This window comes from Lactuca sativa, chromosome 4 (assembly GCF_002870075.4).
Source record: "Lactuca sativa cultivar Salinas chromosome 4, Lsat_Salinas_v11, whole genome shotgun sequence".
Lineage (NCBI taxonomy): Eukaryota > Viridiplantae > Streptophyta > Magnoliopsida > Asterales > Asteraceae > Lactuca > Lactuca sativa.
Window position 1 is genome coordinate 367,145,428 of NC_056626.2, and position 18,478 is coordinate 367,163,905.

Here is an 18,478-nt window from a genome sequence, read left to right on the forward strand (position 1 = left end):
TACAATGTCCCCACTGTCGCCGGAGCACCGATGTCTTCGATTGGTACATTCCACACCACGAAGATCATCGTCTCAGATACATCCAAATTCCCATTCAATGGTTCCATTCTGGAAACCATGTTCGCTGACGTTCCAGCTGACAGCAGGATAATTCGGACCTACAAAGAGTTCAAGCGGTCTGGTCCCAGGGATCTCACGCCGGAGATGCTGAAATCGATTCACGATGCCGATAACCCTGCTCCGAGAGGCAAAAAGGCAGACAAAGGGAAACATGTGGCGAAAGGGGCTAAAAGCCCTTCTCCTAAGAAGAGGAAACCCACTAAAGCTGCTCCATCTCCGCAGCCTAAGAGGCGAAAGACATAGCCCAGGAGAAAGCTGATTATCGCTTCCTCCTCTAGTGAGTCGGAGGGTGAGAGTTCGGATTCTGATGACTCTCCAAGAGGCAACACACCTCCAAGAGGCAACACCCCACCCTGATCTCCTACCCCGGAGATTCCAAACCCTCCTTCTCTAATTACCTCTCCTCCTAGAACTATTCCTACTTCCATTACCACCATAAACCCTTTTACCCAAACTTCAATGCCTATGCCACCACCAATCTTCACAGAAGCAACCACAACATCCACTGCAGATGTTAGAGCCAACGTATCTGATACGGGGGTTCATACTGATGCAACCGAACCTCCACCCGCAACCGAAACTACTCAAGCACCCGAACCAACCCCTTCACCTACACCCGAAACAACCCAACCCGAACCTACCCATACAACCGAACCACCATCTTCACCACCACCACCATCTCCCGGTCATGCCTCTGACACGGATGATACTTTCCTTGGCGGGGAAGACATGACCTTTGATTCGGTCTACTTTACTCCGTTTCAAGTGCAGAGCGACGATGATGATGACGCTCTTGTCACAAAGAAGCATCTTAAAGAGCTACATGACAAGGTTGACTTGCTCATTGCTTCTTCTTCCACCTCTCAATCATCCCTCTCTGAAGTTGCTCTTCAGAAGATTGTTGATGCCTTCTCAAGGGCTCAGCAGGATTCCGTCGCTTCCGCCACCGCCGCCATCGATGCCTCCACTAAAGCCTTTGAGGCTGCGACCGAGAAAGTCGATAAACTATTCTCTGATGCCTCTACCCTGTTACAGTCTTTACAGGAGAGTGCAACTGCCACCAAGACTACGTTGGAACCAATTGTTCAACAGTTGGCCACGTTTGTCTCCACGGAGTTGAAGTCATTTACCACACTTCGTCAATCGCTCACTGACGACAACTCAGCCCTCCGTGCTTCCATTGACGAGCGCCTCTCTAAACTTCAAGAGGATTTGGCCGCTGAGAACTCGTTAATGGATGTCTTGGCGAAGAAAACCACTGCCCTAAAGGTCCAGAGTGCTCAACTTCTCACTCTCAACAACAGATTGACACTCTTCGGTCCGAACGGGAGGTAATTAAATCGCGTGTTTCGGATGTACACTCAGCCATCTCCAACATCCTCGAAGCGCACGATCCGATCCTTAACCACTCTGTGAGGCGTACCCTTGCAGAGAAGCTCGCTCCTGCCCTGGATCTTTTAAGTAAAATTGAAGGGCTACCTGATTTCGTGTCCAATCCGAAACAAGGGGGAGAAAAGGAGTCTGGATCTCAACCTCCTCATTCCTCAAAGGCAACTCACACAACCGAACCTCCTCATGCAGGCCAAGCCTCTGGTTCGGGTGTGAAGGATAAAGGCAAGAAACTTGCTGAGGAAGAAGAGGATGAAGACCAAGAAACCATTGCCGACTTGTTGCATCGTAAAAGTCGACGCAATGTGTCTGATGATAGTGCTCATGCTGCTAAAGAAGCTGAAGAAGCTGAGCGAAAGCAAAAAGAAGCACACGACCTTCTCGAGAGTAGGAAGACTCTTTTTCCTTCTTGGACTCTCGAGAGGATGATAAAGGAGGCGATCGACACTCCTAGCATCTTGTGGCTGGAACCAGTTATCTCGTTTGACTGTTCCAACACTGTCGACTCTCAGTTCGACATGCCACTGACCCGAAAGGCGTTCATCTTTCACGCCTTCTCCAATGTTGCCGAGTTCCCTCATCCTCATCCGGAGGTTGATCGGGACTTGATTGATTTTTATCTGAAGGCTGCTCATCCTCAATACCAAACCTGGAGCGCTCAGAAGATCATCAACGTTCGGTTCTTGAAGCCACATACTGAAGGAAAGTTTATCAACGTTCGCTTCAAGGTGCTCAGGGGATCTGCAAAAACCGAACATGCCATTTCATTAGCAGATCTACCGAACCTCAATCCCCATGACTGGACCATCTTGCACAACATCCTATTGACCAACGAAGCTGAATATGGTCCGATCATCGACCATCTCAAGAGGATGCTGGTGTGCTACATCATGGAGGTTGGTCTAATGGATCAGGAGATTGCGAGCATCTTCAAGAAGAAACCAACGATCTCTCCTGTTGGCTCGGCCAGTGATCTGAACCAGATGCAGATGGGCAAAATCGACTCGAGGCGAAACTTAGTCATGTTCACAAGGAATGAAGGACAGAAATGCCTCTTTGCCTTAGCCGATAAACATCTGTATACCACTGCTTGCCTAGAGCATGTGCTGGGGATCATCCATAGATGCAAAGATAATACAGCGGATGATATCAAGTATTTTGACGATATGATACAATGGTACATTCGGTTCAGACGGACAATCCTGGCGCTTATCTCACGTCTGTTTGATACTGTAAAGAAGAAGGTTCCCGCTGCTGGCCCAAGCAAGAAGAAGAAGTGATCTCGCTCCTATTTGACGCAAAGGGGGAGATTGTTGGGTAGCGGATTTATTTTGTATTGCGTCATTGGACTCGACTATTAGTCCAAGTTTTGTTACTCCGGTTTGGGCCTGTCCAACCGAGAGCTGATAGGGTTTAATATAAACTAATGTGCTTGCATGCATATTAGGAAAACGATTGATAGGAACGATAGATAGCTATTACGATAGATCACAGATTATTTCTTCATCGTTCTTGTAAACCCTAAATCCTCTACAGTAGAAGTTCTTTATCGAGCTCTGCTAAGTATTGTTATTTGATCATTCGACATCTTTGATCCACTCTTGTGTTCTTGCTGTTTACTCGTTTATTATTTTACCTGTTTTAAAGATCTAAACGATCTTCAAGTTAGTTTTTAACTTATCATTTTGTTTTGGGAACAAATTCCGCAACATCTTTTGTAAAATTACTCTGATTTTATATTAAAAGCATAAACTAAATCGGTCTTTTCTGGTCGAGAAAAAAAGGGAATGTCACACATATCGATGTAGAAAATTAGTTTTTTGCACTTAGCAACTCAGATTCACAGTTTAAATCTGTATAATTTTGTTTTAATATTCATAATATGAATCTGACTTACTATTTCAACATTTTAATCATTCATAACTTAATTTAGTGAAATCTACATATGAATCGAAGTTTTTTTTTTTTTTGTAATTTTATAATATTTTATCGTTTTGATTATTCATAAATTGGTTTAGTAAAATTCACAATTGAATTTATTCACACTTTGATTCTAAACTACATATAATTTAATTTTTAGGATTCACAAGGTGACTCTGACTTGGTATTATCAACATTGTAAATCTAAAGTGAATATAATTAGTTTGGATTTTTTTTTTCTTTTGAATATTTTGGTTGTTTTTTATACAAAAAAAAAACGAAAAAGAAAAAACTAAATATATACCAAATTTCTCAATGTTTTCTCTTCAGTAGATAGACATTCATATCCATTTAATTTTTTTTTTTTTTTTCACTTTGGTGATGAGATTCATACTGTGAACCTGAACTGCATACATACTTCAGCTTCAGCATTCACAGCGTGAATCTAAGGTTTTGTTTAACATGTATATGAATGTCTATTTAAAAGGTACCAAAAAATTTGAATTTTAATAGGTGTTTATGTTATTTTTTCGATAAAAAATAAGCGTAGATATTTAAAAATCTAACAAAACGAAGTAGGATTTTCGAAAAAAATAATATTCATTTTTTTATATAAATATGGATGTTTATAGAAAAATGACAAAAAACCAAAAAATACATTTTTTTTATGACTGACTTTTTATCCAAAAAAAAAGTGAATATATTAAAATTTATAATTCTTATAATGTGGTATATGTGTGTCCATCCTAAATGATTAAAATCTATATATGAGATTGGTTTCTTGATACAATGATTTAAAACGGTTTTATGTTGAACTTTACCTTAATATATATATATATATATATATATATATATATATATATATATATATATATATATATATATATATATATATATATATATATATATATATATATATATATATATATATATATATAGAATTAGGTTCTAGTGAAAACACAATTAATTTGTAAAAATGAAAACAACCTATCGGATTGTGCAACGTGTATTCATTTGTTACAAATAATTATGATTTAAATACTAATTAAATTAATAGGATTAGGACTAGACGGTAATTTTACCTTTTATATATTGACTACGGTTACAAATCAATATAACTGTGACATGTTCCGATTTCATGGAGTTAACTCACCATTTTCCCCCGCTTGCCCTAGTTTTTTCACCCATGCCTTCTGAAATCAAACGACATCTCGATTTACCATCGGTCTTCAACATCAGTCTCCACTTCGACCACCGCTCGACCCCTTCGACCAATGCACCACCTCCAATCATGACTTCTGAAATCAAACGAAAGCCCTTCATTCATGATGTCTTCAATGTCAATGTCTTCCTACACCGCCCTTCGCGACTACATTCCAAGTGACCACAGTTGGACATAGTCGTCGTTTACCATCGTCGTTCGCTATTGTCGTCTGTCGGCTACACATGTCTCTCTATAGGTCCAGGTCTCTTCTATGGTTCTCTTCTTTCTTCGTTCGTTCTCCCTCAGTACTCGGTGCTCTGCACTATAGAGATTTTATAGAATTTTATTTTAAGGTTAGACAAGGTGGATTTGGAGATTAGAACTAGGGTTTGGGATGAGGAGGTATCTCATCGTTGATTTGATTTGAGATGATAATATTATGGGTTTTGTTTTACAGGTTTGAAACAACTTTAATTGACTTACTTCTCCTCATTACCTGGAAATTTCTCAAATCAAATCTTGTTGCGCGTTGTATATAAATTTCTAATCTATTCTAGTGACAAGTCTCAATACAACATTAAAATAGAATAAAAAAAATAGTACTTTTTAGATGATCCAAAGTAGAATAGGCTTTGTATATATTTTTTGAATCCAGGGACGAATGACTCTTTTGTCCAAATTCACCAACAATTATTTTTGTATTGGGTCATGGAGAAGCAACATGAAACCACACAAGGGTTTGAATGGTTCTTTTTATGAAATTGCTTTTCATTTGTTTCTCTGCCCATGCTCAGAGAGTCACAAACTCACAATATCTCAATCTCCTACTCTGAATTCCCCCCACCCCCTCAGTGGAACTTTGACAACGAGATATGGCTTTGGTTGTCTTTGATTTACTAATCACAAATATATCATCAATCCGTTTTTAATAGTCAATATTCTAGTTTTTAATAGTCCTAATTCTTGTTTTTGGTAGAATGTATAATATAACTAATTTGTTTAGCCTTTGCAATTATTTTTATAAAACGCTAATCATTATAGGTTTTAATTTGTTTTTAACAGAATTTTTAGCAATACAGTCATAAGTATTTGATTTACTAATTTACCCTTAGTATATGTGTTCCTATTAGTCACCGCTCACAAGTATTTGTTTTTGGTAAAATTGTTAGCATTAATATGTTTAATATAATATTCTGATCCTATATTTTAAGATTAATTGATTGTTGGAGTTTGATGAAGAAGTGTTAAAGGCTATTGTGAATTGTTCTAACAGTTTTGATCAACAAACTAAAAGTAAACAGAAGCTTTAGGTTTTAACTAAGAGCATATCTATCTACATTTGTTGAAATGATGTTGAAGAATTTTGTTGATTCTAGTTTTAATAAAAGTAATGAAAAACCTTGTGTGTTTTCATAATTTAGTTGAAGTCTATCAGATTTGTAAAATTCACATTATGGTCAAACTTGCATCATTTAATTGAAGTCTGTTGGAGTTATATTATTTAGAGGTAAATATTTGGTACATTAGTCCACTTTTCTTTGTAGTATGTGTAATTATTTTATGTTTTTATTTGCAATTTCTTTCATTGAGAGACTCTATTATGAAATCACTCATAGAGTTATCATAAAAGTAGAAGATGATACATTTGTTATAAATGGAAGGAAACAGTGGGCAAATGGAGCCTATTTTGGTAAATTTTGAAGCATAAAATCGATTATTTTTCCTCATATGTATTGATAAATTGTATCTTTCTTTTCTTGACCTTGGTTTATTAATTTATTATGTCTCCGTTAAAGTATTTGACACAATTTGTGACATGTTAATGCAGGTGAAAACCTACTTCAAATTCTTAATTGATAAATAACAATCCATCATTCTTGTAGATATCAACATGTATGTAACATACCAACCTTAGACTTTATAATATTTTTTATTTGGTGTTAATATTTTCTTTTATGTACTTATAGGATGTGTAAAGATGAGCCAACTAAGGTTATAAGAATGTCGGATAACAAATGTTTCGGCTCAAGTCCAACCATTATTATCGGTTTATTTCTCCATCAATATTAATTTCTCAAAATTGTTTCATTTACAGGCTCGTTGTTGCCAATTTCATATCTTACATTGATAAACTTAAGTGTTGCCTCGTGGATAAGTTAGAATAAATCAAAATAATGTACTTTGGCCAGTTTGTTTATGCAAAACATGTTATTTAATATTGGATGTTTCATTGTAAAACATGTTTTTTAATTAAAAATATATAAATAAAATACTATTTTTTACACTGAATTTTATGACATAATTTGATTACAAATGAGGTCTAAGATAAAGTTGGTATTCTATAGAATACATCCATTTGGCACCTTATTAAATGTGACAGTTAGAATATAGTTTTTTAAACCACAGTTTATTAGATTATGAAAGTTAATTGAAAGGAAACGGTCGTTTAGTATTGATTCCAAAACTAATTGTGGAATTTACAATGAAATTGGTTTAGTGAATTACTTGTTTGTCCTTCAAGCTTTTAATGAAATTCAAAATTTAAATATTATATATAAATGATGTGTAAATTTTTATCTATATATACGAGAGATAGTTCTAATAGGATGTTGTGCATAAGTTTTTAAACTGCAATACATATATTAAAACCGGTCCAATAAAGGAGGAGTTATTAATTGTGTAAATTACTCAAATAACCTTTATACATAATTAAACTATTTTTAATTAAAAATATATGGATAATGATGTGTTCCATCCTTATTGGTTGTTTTCATTTTCACATGATACTTGCATTTTCGCATGATATATATATATATATATATATATATATATATATATATATATATATATATATATATATATATATATATATATATATATATATATATATATATATATTTGAGACCATGTTAATTTTGTGAGACATGGAGATGTGATCATAGCCACTCATCTTGGAAATCAAAAAAAATATAAAAAATAAATCTAAAACGTAAATAAAAGGGAAAATCCAAAAAAAATTAAATTATTGTTTTCGTCATTTTATTTACCCAAAAAATAATAAAAAAAATAAAAATATAAAAACATTACTTTTTTTTAAATATACGATGGAATATTGTAATAGATATTACATAGTAGATATTAAAATGTAATTTTTAGAATATTAGAATATTTTAATATTTTATTAGAGTTATTAGATATATTAAAAGATTCTAATATTCTATTAAAATTTCTAAAATTTATAGAATATTCTAATATTTTATTAGAATTGTTTGAATATTTGTAGTCTAATATTTTCTAATAGAATATGTGAATATTCTAATAATTATGTTGTAGTTTTTATGATAGAATATTTTATTAGAATATTTCAAATATATTTCAAAAAAACAGTATTTTGTTTTTTTATTTATTTATTATTATTATTGGAAAATATAATGACTAAAATAATATTTTAAAAAAAATTCAAACATTTTCAGTTATTTCACATTTTAAAAATATTTGTTTTTTATCTCCAAAATTTGTGGCTACGATTGTATCCCCATGTCTCTTAAAATATAGCAGTATTAAATGAACCTAACCCTATATATATATATATATATATATATATATATATATATATATATATATATATATATATATATATATATATATATATATATATATATATATATATATATAGGCCTAAATTATTGTGAGAACTCCTAATCCGCTCATTTTTCAAAATTGAAAACACTAGTCTTCTCCAAATGATGCGTATAAGCCATATCTAAGCTTAAAAAAACATTTTGACAATTTTTTTTACTCATTTTGAAATTTACATGTATGCATAATCAACAATTATATGAACTCCTGATGAGCACAATCAGTAGACATATGGATTGTGGACGTGCACAATCAACAGTCATAATTGTTGATTGTGTACATCAATAGTCCATATGCATATTGATTGTGCTCATCAGCAATCTATATGATTATTGATTGTGCACATTCATAGTCTATATAACTGCTGATTGTGTATAAATTTACATTTCCAAAAAGAAAATAAAAAAAAAACAAAGTTTGTCAAATCTGTTTTTAGACCATGGATATGTCTTAATCATTGGTCTAGGAGTCTGTTGGTGGTTTTGGTTTTGAAAAATGATGAGCAAAGTATGAGTTCTCAAGTTCTCACAAGACTTTTGGTTCTCAAAAGAACTTGCATATATATATATATATATATATATATATATATATATATATATATATATATATATATATATATATATATATATATATATATATGTTATAACATTCAATTACATTTTGACCCTTATGCATGAAAGTTATATCAAAATTAGTCCCACGTTAGATTAATGAGGAAGGTGCCTTTTTGCTTAGTACATTGTGCATACTCTTTGTACGCTCGAAGTACGTGACCAAAGGCTAAACCTTATTTTTAGGGTTTATACCCTATTTAAACATCATTAACTCCCCGAGACTCCTTCCCTCATCGGCATCCAGCCCCATTTTGTATCTTGCAAACCCTAATCCACCTTTGTGTGAATTTTAAGCCTTAGAGTGTGCTGTTAGCATCATTGAAGGAAGAAGAATGAAGTAGATTCAACTCAAGACCTCTTTGGATCCAGAAGCATCTTCCTCTTAACTCCCGATAATCAATACACATATTGTGAAACCAATCCTTCTTCTTCGCAAATAAGAGCGAAATTCCCCAATGCGAATTGCTCGACCTGATAAACTACTTGCCCAACAGCTCCTGAAGCAGAGAGGATAACTCTTGCATTTCTGGTGGTGCTAATCTGTACGACACATTAGGAATTTGGGACGCACCGAGAACCAAATTAATCGTAAACTCAACCTGCCTCTCAGGCGGTACACCGGGTAATTCCTTCGATAACACATCTGGGAACTCCCTGTCTACGAGTACATCCGAAACCAAAACCTCCTTCTTGACTTGAGTGTCAACCACATATGCTATTTAACCCATACACCCATGCTACAAATATTATCGAGCCCTGGCAGTAGAAAAAAGGCTAATACAACTATTGTACCCTCTTTATAACCCACTTTGGGTTCGAACTACCACCTGCTAACCCTTACAGTCGATCAACGCACCAAACCTGCTCAACCAGTCCATCCCTACTATCACAAACACACCCCCATACAAATAGGGATCAAATCAATCAGATAAGACACCCCGAAAATCTCCAAAACACAACCCTAAAAAACGCTCGATGTAGAAACCCCGTGCTCATTGGCGATGTAAACTCGCAACGGGCACTCCAACTCTCCAAGAGGCATATCAAAACTCCTACTGAAGGACTGAGACACAAAGGACCGACTCACACCCAAGTCAAAAAGAACAAGAGCAGGCAAGGAATTCACTAAGACGGTACCTAGCATAATCATAAACATAAGCGTACTATAAAATAATTTAACATAATAATAAATGAAAACATACTAGTAACGATGTTCGGTGCCACCATAGCCTCCTCGGCTGTGAGCTAGAACGTATGACCTCGAGCCCTTAAGGGCTCCGCCCTGCCTTAACATCCATCTATGATCCTCAAGTAGCTGGTGCTAGAGCCTACACCCATCTTGTTGCGAGCAAGGGGCAGTTGGCCTTCATATCGCCAACCGGATCACTTTGATAGCAAATCCTGGTGCTCAGTACGATAATCCCTAACAATATGGCCCTCCCTGCCATATTTTTGGCACCCCGAAGAAAATCGACAAACACCCTCATGAACCTTGTCGCACTTGCCACAAGTGCGACCCCTATGACCTCCTTATCGTGAATCAGGAGGCTTGAACTGCTTTGTTGCAAACTGGGACTGAACTAGAGCATAACATTGCTCCCTCTTCTAGGTCTCTATCTCAATCTCTCGCCTCCTCACGACATCCTGAAGCTCGGCGAGGGTACTATAACGTTAAGTAGATACAAACTCCCGAATCTGGGTCTTGAGCATGCTCAAGTATCATGACATTTGAGCCTTCTCCGATAAAGCATACTCGGGACAGAAAAAGAGCCCTCTCAATAAACATCTTGGTGATCTCCGTCGCTTTCTTTGTCATCAGTCTCAAAGAGAGATACTCCTGATCCAACCTCTATCTCTCTCTCCACCAAGGGAAGATACATAATGCAAAACATCTCAGAGAACTGCTCCCAAGTCATTGCATCCTTCTCTACAGGAGAATAAGTAGCAATTGCTATCCTCCACCAACCCTTCGCCCCTAACCGAAGAAGGTTCAGACGCACTTAACTTTCTGGTCACCCGGGCACGAACATGTGAAAAAGCAATCATCCACATCAGACAACCACATCATCACCACAATCGGGTCCTTGACCCCATCAAACTCTATGGGTTTCGTGTTTCTGAAGTCCCGATACTGGAATGATCCCTCCGCCTTAATCCCTGCAATAGAAACAGTTTTGGTAGCTACAGGAGCAACAACCTTAGCCACAACGGTGTACCGCTTATCAAACATAGCGATCTTGATAGACCTAAAAACGTTGGGGATGACACCCCAGATAAGCAGCTACCTTAGTAGTGATCAACTCATGGATGTCATCATCCATCAATCCAAACCTATCTTGGCAACCAGCTTCAGAACCAGATCCTCTCATGAACACCATATTGAAAATGAACCAAAATATATCAAAAATGACCCAATTCATACTATTACAATCATCACAGAGAGACTAAACCCTTAGGCTTTGTGACTTCCTTTCTACGCATACGAGTCATGTGCTTTCAGTAGTACGGTCCCATACTACCTTCCACACATACATGTGTTTGTCTTAATGGATCATCACCAACTACCCAAAAACAAACCCACAAATAGTATATGCATACATCCTATACTCATTCTCTCGAGAGTGGCTAATCATTCCTTGTATGGCCGACTTCTCACATAATCACTCATGAAAATTCCACCTACCCTGTAGCTTCTCGTATATGCTAATCATAAACAACGTTGGATTCCATAGACATTAGAATACTTGATTCTACCCTAAGCTCACAACCAAACAAGGAATAGGAAATAAGGCCAAACCAAACATTCTCAAGCTATAGAATCTTTGTTATGTACAACTATGATGCACACACTAAGCAACTACAATAATGGTGTCAATTCCATCTAGCATATAAGAGATTCTCCTAGGAAATCAGGGATCATAACTAAGGCAATTCTAACATGTAATCCTAGAAGATCCTTAGTCTACAAACTAGCATGAAGTTCTATCAAAATCATCAAAAACAAAAATAGTGTGGGTATCTTGGGGTACACTTTCTTGCTCTGACTGATCGTACACATATCATATTTCTCGATCATCCTTGTACATAATTTGGAAACAATCTTAAAACTATTTTTGAAAACTATTTGGAAATTATTTTGAAATTTTTTCTTCTTCAGATCTACAGTTTGAGTCTGGATTCACACGATTGCTCATCCAATTCGCTCAAACCAGGGCTATAATACCTTGTAACATTCCAAAAATCCTAATAAAATTTATCATTTTTAATTAAAGAGAAACCATTGTTTTCAATCAACCCAAATCATAAGAACCGAAGATCAAATACAAATGTTCTAAATTCAACGTATCATAACATATCCAAAACATGTCACCGAAGGATGTTATCACGCCTTTTCTTTTACCCGATCATCTGAAGTATCTGAAACATAAAATTTAAACTGTAAGCAAAAGCTTAGTGAGTTCCCTAAAATACCACCACACAAACATATAACAGCATGCATATTGGGCCCACAACCATCGGATTGGATTACCCCTGAGCCTACAACATGATTTTGACTTGCTTTTCTAGCCCACATCTCATGTCTGGATTACTCCCGAGCCAACAACATAAGTCTGGAATGCCTATCCGGACCACAACTTATGTCTGGCTTGCTCCCAGGTTTGTTGGCTTCCGCATGGAGCAACATTGTCTCAACCCAACCGCACTATGTCGACATATGCAACAGATAAACATATAACCAGAAAATAGATAATCATACAGATTTAACAGATCACTACAGCATAGAAACATCCTAAACAAGGATACATAATCTACTGGGTCAGCATTAGTGCCTTTAACCCCCAAGTACAGTGAGGAAACTCACCTCAATGTTTGAAAAAATAGCAAAAAATAACATTGGTCCAAATGTCAACTCTACAGGTCACCTATACAAAAAACAATGACCTAGACTCAAATCACATCTCAAAATACCAAAAATGCCCCCAAGTCAAACTTAGTCAAACCTCGGATCAAAGGTCAAAGTCAACAAGTCAAAAAAACTCAAGGGAAGGTCAAGCTGGCTAAGTACGGCATGTATACTCAGCTACTACTAGGGGTGTTAGTTTGGATGGATCGGTTTAATCCGATCCGATCAAGTAAATCCAAATAGATTTTGGTTATTAAAACATGGATCCGAATTGTCCAAACTAAATTCAAATCTGATCCGATCCAACCAAATTACAATTTGGTTGGATCAGTATTTTCAATTAGGTTTTTAAGAGGCGAAACATTACCAAAATTATTGTCCATAGACAAAAAGCACACAAATTAAGGGGATGTTTGTTTGCCTCTTAATTAGAAAATTAAGAGGCAATCTCTTAATTTTTCAGATTCGGTGTGTTTGGTAGCCTCTGAATAAAAGCCTCTTAATTTATCATAAACCTCTTAATTTTTCAGATGTGAAACCATGTCTGGATTGAAAAAAGAAACGCGTATACCTTTGTACCCCTAATAACATTTCAGCGACCATCTTCTTCACTTTTTTCTACTCCATGAACACCACCACCCCCTTCCCCCTCCCGCTCCATCTCCGATCTTCAGCCCTCCGTCGGCCTCCCACTGCTAACGTGCCATCCCCGCATGCGACAGCAACGTCGACATCCCTAGCAGCGACTCCGAAATCACCGTCCCTTTTCCCTCCTACCGTTTCATAAATAGGTTTTTTCTTTCTTGTCCTAAAAATTGATTATCAATTCATAGATCGACTATTGTTTTTTTTTTCTTAAATCAGAAGCCCTAAAAAGTCGATTTTTAGAGCTGGATATATTTGTTTTCTGGAGTTATGTTCTTCCTTTGGATTTATCCAGATTTTTGGTTGATTATTCTTTCCTTGTTTCTTTGAAGTAATTTGCATCAAGTTATGTCTCAAATAGTCATAATCACATAATTTGCCGATCATAATCACATGATTGGCATATCAATTTTTCATATGGTGATAGAATGCATTATTTTGTGCACAAGTTTTGAATGTGGGTGTTTCATTTGGAAGGTTAATGGATTCATTTTTTTATAGTCTTATGAAATTGCAGATCCCAGTTCACATTTTCCGTTAAGCAGTGGGATAGAAATTGTTTCAAGGTTTCCACTTGATCAGAAGTTAACTCAAAGATTTATCTGTGGAGAGGAAGCCGTGGAATATGGAGATTAAAGATGTCTGAACAATCGTTGGCTTCTGAAACATAAAGACATATTGAAAACTCAAATCTTAAACTGAAGAATAACACATCTTATATTAACAGAATTTTGACATTTAATGTCAAATATGTATTATTTTTTTAAATTTATGTCAAAGAGATCATTACAATTTATTAATGATAAATTTTGATTTATGCAAATATGAATTTTGTACAGTATTTATAGTTTTTTTATAATTATTCGGCAAATATAATACATAAGGGTAAAACAATAATTTTGATGATTTAGCATATCAATTGAGATGTTCCAACCAAACAACCTGTTAATAATTCAGATCTTAAAGTTTCAGACACTCTTAGAAATTCAGACCTCTTAAAAATTCAGATCTTAAAAATTCAGATCCTGCCAAACAGCCCCGAAGGAAGCATTAATTACCACTAACTTTATACAATAAATGACAGTTTTGTCCTTACTTTGCATTTAATGTTTCATTAAATGCTTAGTTGGGACAAACCAAAAAAGGAAAGATGGACAATAATTTTGGGACGAAGGGAGTATAACATAAAGTATTAGCCAACTCTATAAAAGTAACTAAAAACACGTTTTAGTTATGAATTATAATTTAGAAGCAACTATTAGGTAAAATTGATTATAGTTTAATATTTCATTGACAAAAACCTTTTCATAAGAAGTGTATATTAAGGTATTATATTGGATGAAGTTTCTAATACTTAAAAAAATAATTTAGTAATTTTATAAATGATTAAAGATATATATTAAAAATAAATAATAAGTTTTTATTCGGTTTTTTGGACTATTCGGTTCTTATTTTATAAACCAAAAAATCCAAAATAATAATTCGGTTTAGCTAAAAATCAATCCAAAAATCTGAATATCTGAACCAAATAGTACAATCCAAATTGTCCAATTGGACAATTCGGTTATAACCAAATAGTGAAAATGCCCCCAAGTCAAACTTAGTCAAACCCCAGGTCAAAGGTCAAAGTCAACAAGTCAACAAGTCAAAAACTCAAGTGAAGGTCAAGTTGGCTAAGTACGACCTGTATACTCAGCTACTACGTTGGACGTAGTCGCATATCATTCAAAACTATGGGACTCTAACCCAGTACGTGCAGCATACCCATTGGTACACCCACCGTACTCCATCTGAATCTAAATCTTCATATTAAGAACTTATTCCTTAAAGACCTCACATCCAAACTCAGATCTAGACCTATAACATCATTCTAAGTCATAAACTTTCCACCTTTTATGGCTTTCCATGGCTAGATAAGGTCCAAAAGCTAAAGACCTAACTTAATAATCCATTAAGACATCATAACTCTTGCATGGAAGGGATATAAAGACCAAGATCACATTTTTATGATTCCTAACACCTAAAAACGTTTGAAAGGACAACTCTTCTGGGTAGATTAACCCATAATCATGAACACTGAGCTTATTGGACCAAAATGAACACAAACTCAAGGATAACAAGATCTAAGCAAATACTTCATCAAGTTTTAGACTTTATACCTCTAAAGGATGCTTGAGGGTGAAACACTTCTAGATCCAAAGTGCCTTAAGCTTCCAAGATGATTTTCATTCCTTCTCCTTCCTTCAAGAACACCAAAAATGCACTCTTAAGCTCAAAAAGGCTCACACAAATGATTAGGGTTTGTTAGGGACGAATTGGGAGATAGAGGCTGATAATAAAGGGGTCTTAATGAGATAAGATGCTTAAATAGGGCTCAAACCCTAAAAAATAGGGTTTACGCATCAGCCACCTACAACATGCGCATATAAGAGTACACCCAATGTACTTGGTAAATCACGCGTCCCTCTTAAAAGGAAGACATGGAACCAAAATGCAAGAAAATTCTACTTTGGGGTCCAAATTAAAATTTCACCTGTATATTGGATATTACATTTTGGTTCAATTTCAAGTTATGGAAGCAAGTAATACTTTGTTTTTTTTTTTCTTTTACTAGTTTTAGCTTCGTTTTGGTTAGATCTAAGCTATTTTTGATGCTATTGTTTTAATTTCTCTTTGATTTGTTGTGTTTAGGTAAGTTTATATGTGATATGAAATATATTATATGAATGATATTTGGTATATTATGATAAACCCTAAATATAGTTACGATTTGTAATTTTTAAGCCCTAGTTTTCATTTTCTTGACGATTTGAGCTTTAATATATATGAGAGTGAATACCGAGATTCGTTCTTTTAAGTTTTTGAGTCTAAAAAATATTTCTAGATGAAGAAGCTAGATAGAACGATCAAAGTGAAGCTTAATACTATGATGGTCACAAGGTGTTCGATCTAATGTCTCAAAGAAACAAGATCTTAGAAAAATTGAATTCTTAAACATTTTGTTGTTGTTTTCATTTATTTAAATATGTGATAATTACATATGTATTTGCTTATGAAAATGATCATTTGTTTTTTCTTGAATATAACTTGGTAGAAATAATGATAGATATGAATGATATTTGGTATATTATGATAAACCCTAAATATAGTTACGATTTGTAATTTTTAAGCCCTAGTTTTCATTTTCTTGACGATTTGAGCTTTAATATATATGAGAGTGAATACCGAGATTCGTTCTTTTAAGTTTTTTAGTCTAAAAAATATTTCTAGATGAAGAAGCTAGATAGAACGATCAAAGTGAAGCTTAATACTATGATGGTCACAAGGTGTTCGATCTAATGTCTCAAAGAAACAAGATCTTAGAAAAATTGAATTCTTAAACATTTTGTTGTTGTTTTCATTTATTTAAATATGTGATAATTACATATGTATTTGCTTATGAAAATGATCATTTGTTTTTTCTTGAATATAACTTGGTAGAAATAATGATAGATACATTTAAAATGTTAAATACCAATAATATTTTTGTCAAAATCAAAATATAATTTGTATCATAACTTTATGTATGATACACACCAATGATTTTGTGTTTAATGAGTGATATATACATTTAGAATGTAAAATATCATTATGTTATGATTCTAGCTTGAAAGAACATGATAACATACATATCACTAGTGGGGTTACTACTAGTTATTGATGTATTATTAGGATGAGAGTCATTATGCCTCATGATAACATTGAAAAGTCATATTACATCTTGATTTTCGATATTTGAACCCTCTTTGATATAACTTTTAGGCCATTAAAAGAAAGTATTTAAATGTAAAAATAGAAATTGACTTTCATTTATTTGTTTATTATAGCATCTCACTTTCAATTGTGGAGGATTTTGACCAGCTGGAAACTTAAAAGAAGGATACAAAGTTATACGATAGGTGGTTTAGGTGTTGTTAAAGACATTTGGTTAGTTGCAAATTCTCATTGTTGGTGTGTATTATAGTTAAGTAACAAAGTTACTTATATATGTATGTTTTGTTGTTAGTTGTAGGTTTTTCATGGATGTTGTTTAATGTAGTTAATAAATAATGTTACTTTGATATGTTTGTTTAGTTGTTACGAAATTGGTTTAGATACATTATTAGTTATTTGCAATTGTATGATTTGGATATTAAAGACAAGAAGTGTGGCTTTATGATGGGTTTTCTAGATTGTGTTTAATATGCATTATTTTTCTGGATGTTTATTTTTATTTTTGGTTTGGAACTTTGTTACTCCCTTACTATAAATTTAGACCATACAGTGTTGGATCCTAAAACTATATATATATATATATATATATATATATATATATATATATATATATATATATATATATATATATATGGTTATGTTATTTTGTTTTTACTAACTATTGTGTGCCAGAATGCACAGATCTGGACCATCGGATGAAATATAATCAAAGGTCATGATTTGAAGGTCTATGATAGTAGAATAGGATAGCATGTACCATATAATCACACAAATTTGAGCATAAGGGCATTTTAGTCAATTAAACTATATTAAAAAAAGGAAATTTTCGGATTTTTAGGGATGATTAATTCCTTTATTTTTTAAAAATCTGAATATTTTAAATTAATTCAAATTTAAAAATCCAATTTTATTCTGTCAGAATGATAGAATGTCAACCATAAACTAATAAATATATTGTTCGATTTTATTCTGTCAGAATGATAGAATGTCAAACATAAACTAATAAATACATTCTGAAAGAATACACAAATCAATTCTTTAACTAAATAATATAACAAATAATTACATTGTATGATTGTGATTCATTGAATAATAACAACATTCTGCAAAAAAAAAAAAAAAAAAAAAAAAAAAAAAAAAAAAAAAAAAATCAAAATCTAACAAAAATACTAATCTATTCTAAAAGAATATTATTTTTAAGAAACACTTTATACATTGTAGCATAACACATTCTGGTATAATACACTCTTGTTCTATATGTTTTCTTCCTTCTCCACATCAATGTTAGCC

At 34.0% G+C, this 18,478-nt stretch overlaps 1 long non-coding RNA gene across 1 annotated transcript; it reads left to right on the top strand.

Annotated features, from left to right (window-relative positions):
* Positions 1 to 4,415: 4,415 nt before the first annotated feature.
* LOC122197823 (uncharacterized) lies at positions 4,416 to 6,821 on the top strand. The gene is made up of 3 exons (XR_006191513.1): positions 4,416 to 4,895; positions 6,462 to 6,526; positions 6,601 to 6,821. It is a non-coding gene; the product is annotated as an uncharacterized LOC122197823 (long non-coding RNA).
* Positions 6,822 to 18,478: the final 11,657 nt, after the last annotated feature.